General features: G+C 34.4%; 1 long non-coding RNA gene across 4 annotated transcripts in view; it reads right to left on the bottom strand.

Annotated features, from left to right (window-relative positions):
• LOC145259746 (uncharacterized) overlaps nt 1–13,923 on the bottom strand; it is a 26,831-nt gene extending 12,908 nt beyond the window's left edge. The window contains exon 1 of one of the 4 annotated variants that reach the window (XR_013864197.1): nt 13,829–13,923. This is a non-coding gene — a long non-coding RNA (uncharacterized LOC145259746). Of the gene's footprint in view, nt 1–7,384; nt 7,847–8,318; nt 8,537–13,828 lie in introns of those variants that run through there. The other 3 variants (XR_013864198.1, XR_013864199.1, XR_013864200.1) reach the window with 3 other exon arrangements.
• Between the last annotated feature and the right edge of the window lie 224 nt (nt 13,924–14,147).

Raw genomic sequence — 14,147 nt, forward strand, 5'->3', positions numbered from 1 at the left:
TATGTATATATGTTGCCATGTTACGTGTATATGTATATATGTCGTCATGTTACGTGTATATGTATATATGTCGTCATGTTACGTGTATATGTATATATGTCGTCATGTTACGTGTATATGTATATATGTCGTCATGTTACGTGTATATGTATATATGTCGTCATGTTACGTGTATATGTATATATGTCGTCATGTTACGTGTATATGTATATATGTCGTCATGTTACATGTATATGTATATATGTTGACATCTTATGTGTATATGTATATATGTCGACATGTTATGTGTATATGTATATATGTCGACATGCTATGTGTATATGTATATATGTCGTCATGTTACGTGTATATGTCGACATGTTATGTGTATATGTATATATGTCGTCATGTTACGTGTATATGTATATATGTCGTCATGTTACGTGTATATGTATATATGTCGTCATGTTACGTGTATATGTATATATGTCGTCATGTTACGTGTATATGTATATATGTTGACATGTTACGTGCATATGTATATATGTTGACATGTTACGTGCATATGTATATATGTTGACATGTTACGTGTATATGTATATATGTTGACATGTTACGTGTATATGTATATATGTTGACATGTTACGTGTATATGTATATATGTTGACATGTTACGTGCATATGTATATATGTTGACATGTTACGTGCATATGTATATATGTTGACATGTTACGTGCATATGTATATATGTTGACATGTTACGTGTATATGTATATATGTTGACATGTTACGTGTATATGTATATATGTTGACATGTTACGTGTATATGTATATATGTTGACATGTTACGTGTATATGTATATATGTCGACATGTTACGTGTATATGTATATATGTCGACATGTTACGTGTATATGTATATATGTCGACATGTTACGTGTATATGTATATATATTGACATGTTACGTGTATATGTATATATGTCGTCATGTTACGTGTATATGTATATATGTTGACAAGTAAGCATGCACCAACAAAAATTAGACGAGTCACGGGCCGTTAAGATAGACATTTAGGACTCGAGGACAACAGTTATACCACAAACACAATGTACATAGATACATACATATGGCCTGTTGAGTAAAGATATAATAATATCGATTTAGATAGTAACAACGCACGATACATAATATACATTAATTTGGTACCGTATATACACGGTCATATAGACATCCACCTCCAATACACAACAGTGATACCTATGAAATAGTTTCGATTTTGATATAACAAAGATTATACGGAAAATTGAAAAAATACAAAAAAAAATGTATCATAAAGCAAAGTATCTTTTTTGTATTTAATAGTATCTGCTTGAATACACACACACACACACACATACACACACACACACACATATATATATATTCTACTATTATATAAAGTCACTTTACACGTGTCTGTGTATGTAAGTTCCTTCCTTATATGTTCTGAAACATCTGAGCGAATCTTTTACAAATTTCACACAAAGGTAATTTATATGTCTGGCAGTGTTCTTAAATATGTTTTGTACAGAAATTCTTCCAATAAGCATCGACAATCAAAAAGATCCGATCTTAAATATAGTCTAAAAATAAAAAATAAAAAGATAATCTCTATCTTGTCTTCTATTCTTCTTCTATCTATCTATCTATCTTCTATATAAATAAAATGAACTCATTTTTTCCCCGTCTGATTTTGACATTAACAGGATTAAAAATCAAGATATTTCATGCAAATATAATATGCACAAACGGCAGGACAATATCTGAGGTGTGTTATAGGCTTATTATTTCTCAAATTCCTCGATAATCTTAGATTTCTATACTTTTTCTGCTGAGAAGTCACGGCCAAAATCGGTTAAGATCAATGGAAGTGGTAAAATATTTTCTCTCTAATAAATTCCTCCTCCCCCTGCCACCACTTAACACCGTTTGGGGATCGTTCACAAGGAACAGTTGAAAAGAGAACACCGGTTTGGCTTCGTAGTTCTTTCATGTGAAGTTATTTAAAATCACTATACTAAGCTGCAGTGCTCTGTGGCATAGTGGTTAGCGTGCTGGACAATTCACATTATATTTTCACGTTCGCGCCGACCTACCGTAGTCGTTTTTTTTTTTTTTTTTTTTCCTAAACAACTGGAATGGACTTTTCTTGGTGGCCGAACTGTTAACGTTGCAGATGTTTTTTATTATTTTTTTTTTCACACTTTATTTTCCTACTTTTACTCATGACTCCAGGTTTGATCCTTCCTACTTACCTACCATAACATTTTTTAAAACTCCCCCCCCCGTCCCGGAAACAAACACTCGGGCAACGCCGGGTACCCCCGCTAGTAATAATAATAAAAGATAAAAAGGAAGAATTTTTACAGGGGAATATTTTACATTAAAATAATAAAATCTCAGCAAATCATTTCTTCTTACCCCTCCCCCAGATGTATAATCATCTGGAGATATAGCTCAGTGGTAGAGCATTCGACTACAAATCCAATGATTCTCTGTTCAAGCCCGGGTGGACCTCATGATTTTATTTTAATGTTTTCTTATTAATGAATTCAATTTACAATAAAAAAGAAGAGATACCATTTAAAATTGCTGCAAATCATTTCTTTGTTTTCATATTTTAAAACTAAACATTAATCAGAAGTGACTTTTCCAGGGCATTCATCGTCAAGCCCAAATATCAGCTGACGTGATATTGTAAACAAACACAAAGTGAATTTGATGAATGACATTATCATTATTATTTTTCATTATCAAAAACAAATTTTTTGCGAATTAGTCCACAGCGCACATTATTCATTGTAACATAATGATCAATATAGAATTGATTTTATAATACATACATACATACATACATACATAATCTGCATAAATTGAAATATGTTTAAGCGTATTGTATGACCGGGCCACGTCGGGCGTCCAGTTATATATATATATATATATTGACATAATGACTCCATCCAACCTCTGATGGTTGATTCAATGCAATGAAATCATTGGTATGCCTTTGAAATATATATATATATATATATATTTTTTTTTTTATTACATTTTCACCCCAAACAAGGCACATTGCCACTTTGGTGTAGGGGGCTACTATCAGGGGCAGCAACATGTCGGTTCACGTTGCACTTGAACTTCTGCATGTCAGTACAGTTAGGGAAGCAGGAACCTGGAATGGAATTCCAGAGTCTAGCGGTTCTGGGGAAGAAACTACTGGAGTAGAAAGATCTTTTACATCTAGGGATCTCTACTGTGTGGGGGTGGGATTTAGCTGCCTGTCGGGTTTGTCGAGGGTGTCTACGTCGTGGGGCACAACTGTCTGCAGTTCGTCAGAGCATTCACCATTAAAATACTTGTAGAACAAGCAGAGGGATGCAACGTTTCGTCGATGGGACAGAGGCTGAAGCTTAGATGCCAGTTCAGGGCCTATCAGGTTGGCGACTCTTTTTTGAACCTTGTCTAGGAGCGAGAGACTAGTAGTAGACGCACCAGCCCAATTCCATGTTTAAAAAGGATGTGTCGTCTATAGTATTAGACCTAACTGAATGGTTAATTGTAGGTATTGACCATTTCATACCCTCTAAAAAGTTTCAGCAAAAACCTAACAGCCAGCCATGGTTCTCTCCAGAATGTGCTGCTGCCATTGCGCACAGAAATCACTTTTTCCACTGCTTCAAACGTAATAGATGTATGGAAACTAAAGCCGTTTTCAGGACTGCCAGCAACCATTGTAAGAAAGTAATAAGGAACGCAAGAAAGTTGTATGCTCAATCTGTTAAGTCCAAAGTAGCTGAGCAGCGGCTTGGTTCCCACCAGTTTTGGCAAATAGCAAACAGAATCCTGAACAGAAGCGTGTGCTCCATCCCAACTATTATCAATGGATCTGAGGTAATCTCGTCAGCATCAGACAAAGCCAAACTCTTTGTCAAGAACTTTGCAGCTAATTCTACCCTTTGCGACCAAGACCGCCAACCCCCAATATTTCCTCTTGTATCAGAAAACACGCTATGTGATATACGTATATCTGTACGTGATGTTGCCAAACTAATCAAAAACCTTGATTCCAGTAAAGCAACTGGCCCTGATGGTATTCCAATCATAGTACTCAAAAAACTTCAACCTGAACTAGCGCCCATACTTACAAAACTGTTTAAACGTTGTCTTAAGGAGAATAGTTTCCCATCTCCCTGGAAAATCTCATCAGTATGCCCTGTATTTAAGAATTCAGGTGATCGCTCATCCCCCTCTCAGTACAGGCCAATAAGTCTCCTGTGCGTCATGAGTAAGTTGCTAGAATCTGTATTAAATACAGAAGTAATCAAACATCTCAACAAAAATAACCTTCTTAGTGACACTCAATATGGTTTCCGTTCTGCTAGATCTACAGCAGATGTCCTTACAGTTATATCGCATAGGATTAGCAAATCTCTCGACGGTGGCAATCTTTCTAGGGCAATTGCTCTTGACATATCTAAAGCCTTTGATAGGGTATGGCATAAAGGTTTACTTCATAAGATCGCTAGCTATGGTATAGCTGGAAAAGTCTTCTCAATTATTAAATCATTTCTTTCTGATAGATTCATAAGAGTAGTAGTTGAGGGGCAAAAATCAGAAGCTCACAATATTAATGCCGGTGTCCCTCAGGGATCCATCCTGGGCCCAACTCTTTTCCTGATCTACATTAATGATCTTCCAAATCATATCCTTACATCATTTGTAGACATTTATGCTGACGACACTACCATTTATGGTACCACATCTAAGACAGTAAACGAGCAAGTTCTCTCCAATTCTCTCTCCTCTGATCTTGAGCACGTAGTACAATGGGGAAAGGAGTGGCAGGTTACTTTTAATGCATCTAAAACCAAGCTTCTCTCTTTACATCATCAACATTCTAATCCACATTTGTCATCAATTGAAATGAATGGCTCTCGTCTTCAGGAGGCCTCAAGTTTTGACAAGCTTCTGGGCTTGACCATTACTCCTGATCTTAAATGGAACACGTATATCAAATCTGTTGCCAAGGCCGCTGGAAAAATGGTGGGATCTTTCTATCGATCCAGTAGATATCTCACTGCTGATGCTATTCTCTATCTATATAAGAGCCAGGTACGTCCAAGGATGGAATACTGTTGCCACATCTGGGCAGGAGCTGCTAGAAAGAACTTGTCCTGCCTTGATAGAGTTCAAAATAGACTTCGTAGCCTCGTAGGAGATGTCCTTTTCTCCTCCTTGCAACCTCTATCTCACAGAAGAGATGTTGCGAGTTTGTCTCTGATGTATCGTTATTTTCATGGAAAGTGTTCAACTGAGCTTCAATCTATGGTCCCCCCTCGCCAAACTTTCACAAGAAACACTCGTCTAGCTGTAAACACTATCAATAATTTCCCCCACTCTTTATCTGTCCCTAAACCTAAACGTAGATTCCATGAACAAAGCTTCTTTCTTAGAACTGCACGCCTGTGGAATTGTCTTCCGTTTTCCTGCTTTCCGGCTGACTACAATATGGTTTTGTTCAAGTCTAAAGTAAATAAGTTCTTGATGAGCCGTTCCATATAAGTTATTAAATTTACCAAATTTTCATTACTAATGATTACTATATTGACCAACTTCTACTGTACACTCTTTAACCCTTATCCTTGAGTGGCCTCTGGGCCTTGATAATGTGGTGATGCCTTTGTAAAAAAAAAAAAAAAAAAAAAAAAAAAAAAAAAAATGTGACAACAATACTCCATACATGGGCGAATAGTGGCCTTATAGAGGTACAGGATACTTTTGGGTGTCAGTAGTTTTCTAGCACGGTAGAGAGAGCCTACCTTTTTCGCAGCGGCCCTGGCAATGTTTTCAATATAATTGTTCCAGCTCATGTTTCCTGTGAACGTTAGGCCAAGCAGTTTGAAAGATGTACTCTCAGACAGGGAGTCACTGGTCATTGTTATTGGTGGCAGAGAAGGTTTCTTGTAATTATAGAAGGAAACCAGTTTAGTCTTGTGACCATCCATTTATGTCCCCATTCCACTACAGATTGGAGGTCATCCTCTAGTGTTTTTGCCATTTCTTTAGATACGTGTTCATTTGTTTTCCTGTCATGCCTGTTATAGAGTGTAGTGTCATCAGCATATATACCCATCTCAAAGGCAGTTTTGTCGGGGAGGTCATTAATAAATATCAGGAACAATAGAGGTCCAAGAACAGACCCCTGAGGCACTCCCGCATTTATATCACACTGTTTAGATGTTCGACCGTCGAGGACAACCTGGATTTTTCTCTTATCTAAGAAGGATTTAATTATGCTAAGTATTCTATCAGTGATATCGTATGATTTAATTTTCCTGAGGAGACCCTTGTGCCATACCCTGTCAAAAGCCTTAGATATATCTAGAGCTATCGCTCTGCCCTCCCCCGCTTTGTCCAGTGAATGGTATATACGTTCAGAGATTACAGTGAGGATGTCAGCTGTGGAACGGGCGTGTCTAAATCCATATTGTTTATCAGTCAAAAGTTTAGCATCTGTAAGGTGCCGGACTAGAGCATGGTTAATTATGGTCTCAAATATTTTGGCGAAAAGTGGGAGAAGGCTAATGGGGCGATAATTTGATGGGTCAGTTCTTTCGCCAGAATTCTTGAAAATTGGTACCACAGATGCAGTTTTCCAACATATACATATATTCAAAGCTACGTGGGTATATTCTCTGTTGAACTGTAGGATTTATTTACAGAAGAAAAATCAACTTTCACGAATTTATCAACACGAATTAAATTTAATTATGACCAGAGAACTCATCAGCCGAAATAACTGCTCATATATTAAAGATGAGCTAACCAACGTTTTAAAACAGATACGAAATTTAACTTGAAAATATTTAAAAAAAAAACAAACAAATATAAAAAACACAAGAGAAATTAAAAAAATATATAAAATTTAAAATTGAAGTAATTGTTTTCTTCTTTATTGATTGTTAATAAGTATCATCGAGTAAGCAAAAAAATTCAGATCAGGAAAAAGCTTGAAAAAAAAATGCATATACTGTGTAAGTTTAACTTGAATCGATATTTTAAGCAGTTTTCTGTGAAACTAATTTGCTACAAGTACAATATTACACCTTTAAAAAAAATTTTACTCCACCCCCACAAAAAAAAAAAAAAAAAAAACCAGAAAAATCTTTATGATGTACGTGCCCGTTGTGGAATAAAAATGTCACATTAAAAAAAAAAAAAAAAAAAAAAAAAATCACGTAATTTGATCAAATAGTTTTTTTTTTAACTAAGAAAATCAAAGTTTATGACGAAGCATACCCGAAAACCTACAAAAGTCGCCATTTTAAAGTAAAATGTTAAGATGGAAACCAATTAAAAATTTACCGATTTTTTTTTCAAAGTGTTCGTACGCAATCGCCTAAAAATAGTAGAATCTCATTATTGCTTTACCAACTTTAAATATACACATATATATCAAAACACATTGTGATCACGAATTTCGTTTTTTTTTGCGTAAAACTTAAATTAGAAAAAATGACTTCGCTTACGAACAACGACGACGACGACAAATTCTTCGGATGCGTAGGAGCCAAGTTGTTGTTGTTGTTGTTTTTCTTAGACTTCTTTATTGTTGCTGCACACCGATATGTAACGAAAAGAAACTCGTACCGAAATGGAATCGCGTTGATTCTGATCAGTTTAAATAGGATCGAATAGGCAATATCAAGTTTACATAATCAATCATCGACATGTGTTACCAAATTCGATTGATACCGATGAACTGCCATTCAAATGGGAATGCATTGATACGCCTATCAAAATATTCACAGTTTATTTCACTAAAATATATATATATATATATATATATATATATATATATATATATATATATATATATATACACACACGCACATATATATATATATATATTTATTTAATTGTACAGAAGTTCAGAAAAACATTGGTACCGTCGGTTTTTCTGAACTTCTGTACAATTAAATAAATAAATATTACTCTCTTATATCGAAAAAGTTTTTCTTTGTAATCGAGCACTTTGTTGGAATTCTCCCCCCCCCTCCCAAACAGTAAACAAATATATATATATATATTAGGCACGGCCAAAAAATGTAAGAAAATCCAAGTTTTTTTTTTTTTAAACAAATAAACACTTATTAAAATCCATTATTCTGGAGCAATTTTTTTTTCCAGAAAGATAAAAGCTTCAATTTTAACATGTGAAAAGCTGAATAACAAAGCCTTTTCTACTATTTCTAATAGGATGTTAAATTTAAAAAAATAAATAAATAAAATCACTCACCCCCATTTTTGTCTCGATAAACAACACATTTAAATATTTTTTTAAAAATGTCTTTGAATCAATTATATTTTTATATTTTGTCTAAATAAGATTTAGGTTCATTTGCGATAAGAATATGCAAAAATATTACATAAGTTCCTGAATTTCAAAGAATTCCATCTTTTATCTCATTCTATAGATTTCGCGTTGCGAAATTAAAACGCCCAAAATTTAATGATGGCTAGGAAGAAACTACGGTAGCCTTTGCATGTAAATTTCCATGTATTTTTAACATTTGTTTTGACGATTAAGTGAAGAATCATCTTTACAAGGGTTTAATTCTCCTTCCATAAGCGATATATATTTATTTATTTGTTGCCTACATAACCCCCGACGTTAAGCAACGATGAGGCTGGCCAATACCAGATGGGTGACCATTTTGAAAATGCTAGGCGCCGTTTGTGTTGGAGACAACTCCTGCATCTAGTATCACGCTTGGTTGTCTTGAGCCTGCCTTGCCATCAAGACCAAGTGTTTCTGGACGAAATAGTGTGGTTGATGCAAGTCCCCCACACAGTAAGTCAAGCGCAAGCCACAGTAAAAAGGAAAAGGGAGGAGATAACTATAAGCCTTATGGTCTATCATAGGTGAGACAATATCACGTAATAACAAATGGCCGAAACAAAGTATCGTATTTTTAGCAAAATGCGCAGTTATTTATCGATTTTTTCTTTTTTGATATTGATTCTTCAAAGCATTTCCTATTTAATGGTATTTTAGCAATATTAATTTATTTTTTAAAGATTTAAAAGTAGTGTTTTCCGTAAAAATAATGAAAGTATATAATTTTTTTTTTGCTAATCTGGAAGATAATTATTAACATATTCAACGAAATCATCCAAAACACAAAAGATGAAAAATGAAACACATTTAAAATTCGGATTTCAGCTTTAAAATCTGATATGTGCACTGTTTTTTGTTTGTTTGCTTGTTTAACTACAATCACCCTCCCTCTACAATACAATATATGTTGTTCAGTTTCGGCTGATTATTTCAAGCATATTTTTAATCACAAATAAAGAAGGGGTTTGTAGGCAAAATATATATGTATAAATATCGATTATAAAAAAAACCTTACACCATTATAAAGGTCATTCTTCACTTAATAATCGGTGAAAATTTCGTATTAATTGGATAATTACTCGATTTTTGGTAGATTTTGAAAGCGAGACTGTCAAAAAATATTTACTCCCTCGTTTCGTTTTGGCCGTGCCTAATATATACTCCTATATACTTGGGAGATTTTGTGTATTGATATTCATATTAAGAACCCTTTTTTTCTATTTATTTAAAAAGAAAATACAACTTTGTTATATATGGCTCGTGGAATTGCATTCATCTGCAAAAGATCTAGCTAATTTACATATTCTTTTATACATTCTTTTTAATTAATTCCCTACTAGTCTTTTCGGTTTTCTATTGGATGATCATCTTTAGTTAACTTTTACGTGTAATTGTATTCATGCAGATATTCTACATGATTTATATTTGCGTAAAAAGGTTATAGTAAACAAAACTCTTTCTTTATATATATTGTCGGTATTAGCATACCGACGAGTAGGGGAGGGGGAGAAAAGATGGTTTAAGTCTTGCAACGAAATGTCGACGTTGCTTACAAGCAGTCTTTCCTTGTAAAAGTAACAAATGGGTAACGATGGTCGAAGTGTAATTTGTCTGGAAGACAGCAACAACTACAACAACGGTAGAGCGACCACTCCTTTTTATCTACTCCTACTCTCAGTCAACGAGATTCATATGTGACTGAAATGTCTATTTAACTTGTAAGGAATAGGCACTCAGGTTCTTTGATTAACGGACCACCGGCCGTGTTGATCACAGCTACCAGCACTCTTTCCTTCCTCACCGACCTACCCTCGGCAAGTCAACCAATTGAAAATTCTCACTATATATATATATATATATATATATGTATATATACATATATATATATATACACACACACGGCATAATCACGTTGACACACCAGTTCTCGCCAGATCACCGAAGTGAAGCAACGTTGAGCCAGATTGGTGACCATTTGGAAATTCTAGGCGCTGTATGTGCTCTCCGCTTATCTCGGCATTGTTTCCAGTCGTCCTGTACCTCAACTTGCCACTGGTATGCAATAATTTTGACTCAGGGGAGGCGTGGTTGGAGACTATGCAACTCTTGCCACGAAAATTTCACGCACAGGCACCCTTACAGTGGGTATCCATATTCTGTGAAGACTGAGGGAAGCCACACGCACACACACACATATATATATATATATATATATATATATATATATATATATATATATATATATATACTTTTTTTTTAAAATATATCACGTTAGTAGGGTAGACACAAGTATTTACTCATTTTCAGAATATTTTTTTTATTGGTCACAAGATTGCGTACAATTATTTCAGCCCTCGGTGTAGATAATATAACTGTTCATCACATTATAATTTGCACAACTTGGGTTTCATCAGCGCGTGGAAAAAAAACAATATTTCAAAAGTTTTCACAGCTCATGAAGAACTCCGTACTGCCGGAAGTAGAAAAAAAACAAAAACAACAATAATTCAAGTTTTCACAGTTCACGAAAAAACCCGTACCACCAGAAGTAAGTCCAACGTGAACAAGTTTCTGATGAGCCGTTCCACTTAAGTTAAATTTACCGAACTTCCATTACTATCGATTACTATATTGTCCTTTTGACTACTCTACACTCTTTAACCCTTATCCTTGAGTGGCCTATCGGCCTTGATAAGTGGTGACGTCTATGTAAAAAAAAGAAAAAAAAAGAAAAGTGCAATAGATAGAAACGAACTACTACTGAATTCGCAATGCAAGTGCGTCCAATCTAAAAATGCAGATGTAGTGCGCTTAAAACTTTACATATTTATGTTGGTGATTAATTCTGTATCGACTCGAAAGATTTTATCGAAAAACTGCGAATATTGGATGCAGCTTAATAACGTCTATGTATGACATTATATACAGTCCTAACTGCTTCCCGAACCTTTTCTAAAGACATCCTTACTTATTAATACAGTAAGTAGTAATATTGCATGCAGTTCTGTAATAGTACATATGAAATCTGCATGAATATATTCAAGCGAAAGCGAATTTTTTTTTACAAGGTCCGGAGGCCACTTGAGGATCAGGGTTAAATGAGTGCACAGAAGTCAATGGGACAATATAGTTGTAATCGTTATTAGTGAAAATTTGGTAAATTGGATTACTTAAGAGGACGGCTCATCAAGAATTTGTTTATGTTGGACTTGAAGATGACCATATTCTAATCAGCTGGAAAGCAGGAAAATAGAAGAGAGTTGCACATGCGTAAAATTCTAAGAAAGAAACTTTGTTCATGGAATCTACATTTTACTCATTAATGCAGTAATAATATAGTAATACTAGACTACCCGTGACCCGTTGGGTCAGTATGTTATATTAGCTATGGAATTCATGTATGAGCGTGACACTTGTGACGTAAAGAAAATAGTTATTTTTTGGCATAACAAACATTTCTATGAAAGTATATTAAAATGAAAAAAAAAAAAAGAATATAGATAGATTTGTATGAGTCGTTCTGTTTATTACAATCGATTATTTTTGAAAAACAAAATTTACAGTTACTGAATTCTAAGTGGTTGGCAATACTTATAGGTAAATGTGAACTGAACAGATACCATAATCTTTATTATAGTTAAATTCAAATTTTGATATATCTGCTTTTTTTTTTTTTTTTTTTTTTTTACATCGTTCATTTCTGTATTAAGTTTAAGTTATTTTAAACCCCACTCTTCCCATGTTAAATAATAATTTCGAAATAATGACGTTAATATTTCAGTGCGCAGGTTATGCGCGCATGCGCAATCGGATGTTGTAAACCGGAAAGTGGGTTACATACATCGTTAGATGGTCATTTGAGTTTTATAATTATATAGATTGTATGCCGTTATGTATTTCACTGATGTAGTAATGATAATGTAAACACATGTTGCAACAATTTTTTTTATTGAAAACAGAAACGTAAGCATAGGAGGAGAATAACACTGCATATCATAGTTATCTCTACTGGATTACTGTAAAGTCATTTTCTTTGCTTACTACATTTGCATTAGAATTGACAGGAAGTGGGATAAATTTAAAGGCAAAATTATATAAAAAAAGTACTCACAGTTCAAATAATAATAATAATAATAATAATAATAATAATAATACAGTACAATTCAGTAATAATATGCAATTAAAAACATTGCACGTCTTAATCTGGTCGCTGTTCAGTGTGCTTATTCTCTAATTAATATTTGTTTGTATTTTATTTTCGATTTAAGATTCTCCAAATCTTACTGATAAATAAAATCTACAGATTTTAGAAAAACAAATAAAACCAAAAACAAAACAATAACAACCCCCCCCCCCAAAAAAAAACCCCTATATCCAAAATTTACCCGCTATATTCCAAACGAAATTTCCAGACCTACCGGGAAAAATCGCGAAATTAGCAACACTGTTTACCGAGCACTTCCCTTACAATTTTAACAAAGTTATGACGCTTGCCCGATATAACCGGAACACATTACTATAGGTAATTGTCTGGTGAATATGCGGGGCTGCGAAAAGGTAACCGCGTCTATTTTTTGTAGCAACGGCAAACTATTTTCCCTTTGGAGAGAACTATCATAATTGTAAAAGTTTTTTGTTCTTAAAAATTTTTTAAATATAAATATCAATATCTGTGGAACTAAAATGTTCGATCTTCTAAAAATTGGCGTATTTATTGCTTTTCTAACTAAAAGTTGTATTGTATGTAGAAGTCATTTAGAAAAATCGATTGTCACGCGATTCTTTTTTTACGAAGCAATTTGAAAGCAATTTGAAACTAATTGCAAAATAAAAAAAGAAAAGGTGCAGAAATCTCACTTTCACTATTTTATTTGAAAAGCTATTGTTACTTTTTTATGAAATAAATTTCTTCCGTACATCCAGACACAAAAGAGTTTGCTGGTCGTAGTAATATTCCGATCTGGCTTTCAGAGGGGTCCTGGAGTAATTTCCATGCATCCCAGTTCTATGTAATGCGCAAAATATAACTTCTTCATACTGACTGTTTGTCCGTGTATGGCGAGGAATCACATCCTTCCCGAGGTTACTCTGTTAGGAGTAAACCTTGCCCACAAATTATGTTATTCCCCGGGGTAGCAGTACTTCCGGTTACACTCATTAATTAAAAATGATCATATATATTCGACAAATGGAAACGCAGAACCGTTTGTGTAGTATGCACGTTGCGTTCTTCGTAAATTGCTAAAATGTGTATAGAAAATGCCTCAAAATGTTTAACTTATTTACAAAAAGCTTTTGTCATCGCTTTTCCGGTGTTTCTTACTAAGCGATCTTTGAAATAAATTGCTAAAATATGGCGCAAGTTAGAAATCTCCTTGTTGGTTGTGGTTAAAAGTAAAGAACCTTACCTCATGCATCGTGCGGCTCGTGTTAAGAAAGCAAACAAAAAAAAAAAAAATAGAGAGAAATTAAACATGGCCGCCCCCTGGTATTTATGGACTGAAAATCACGTGATGTGACGAGAGGTGGGGTGGGGAGGGGGTATGCCAATGAAATGTGGTTAGGTCTCTCTATAAAAGAGCCGTCTTTTGGGCGTCAGTGTGGAAAGTGCAGAGAGAAGAGAACAGTTGGAGACTTTTGATCCGGGGTTGAGTTCAAATTTAACGTCTATTGTTCTTGTTTTACGTCTTGGTTCTATTAAGTCGTCCTTCCTTTCCCCCATGTAAA

Source organism: Euprymna scolopes, chromosome 35, assembly GCF_053919585.1.
Source record: "Euprymna scolopes isolate OS-2025 chromosome 35, ASM5391958v1, whole genome shotgun sequence".
Classification (NCBI taxonomy): domain Eukaryota; kingdom Metazoa; phylum Mollusca; class Cephalopoda; order Sepiida; family Sepiolidae; genus Euprymna; species Euprymna scolopes.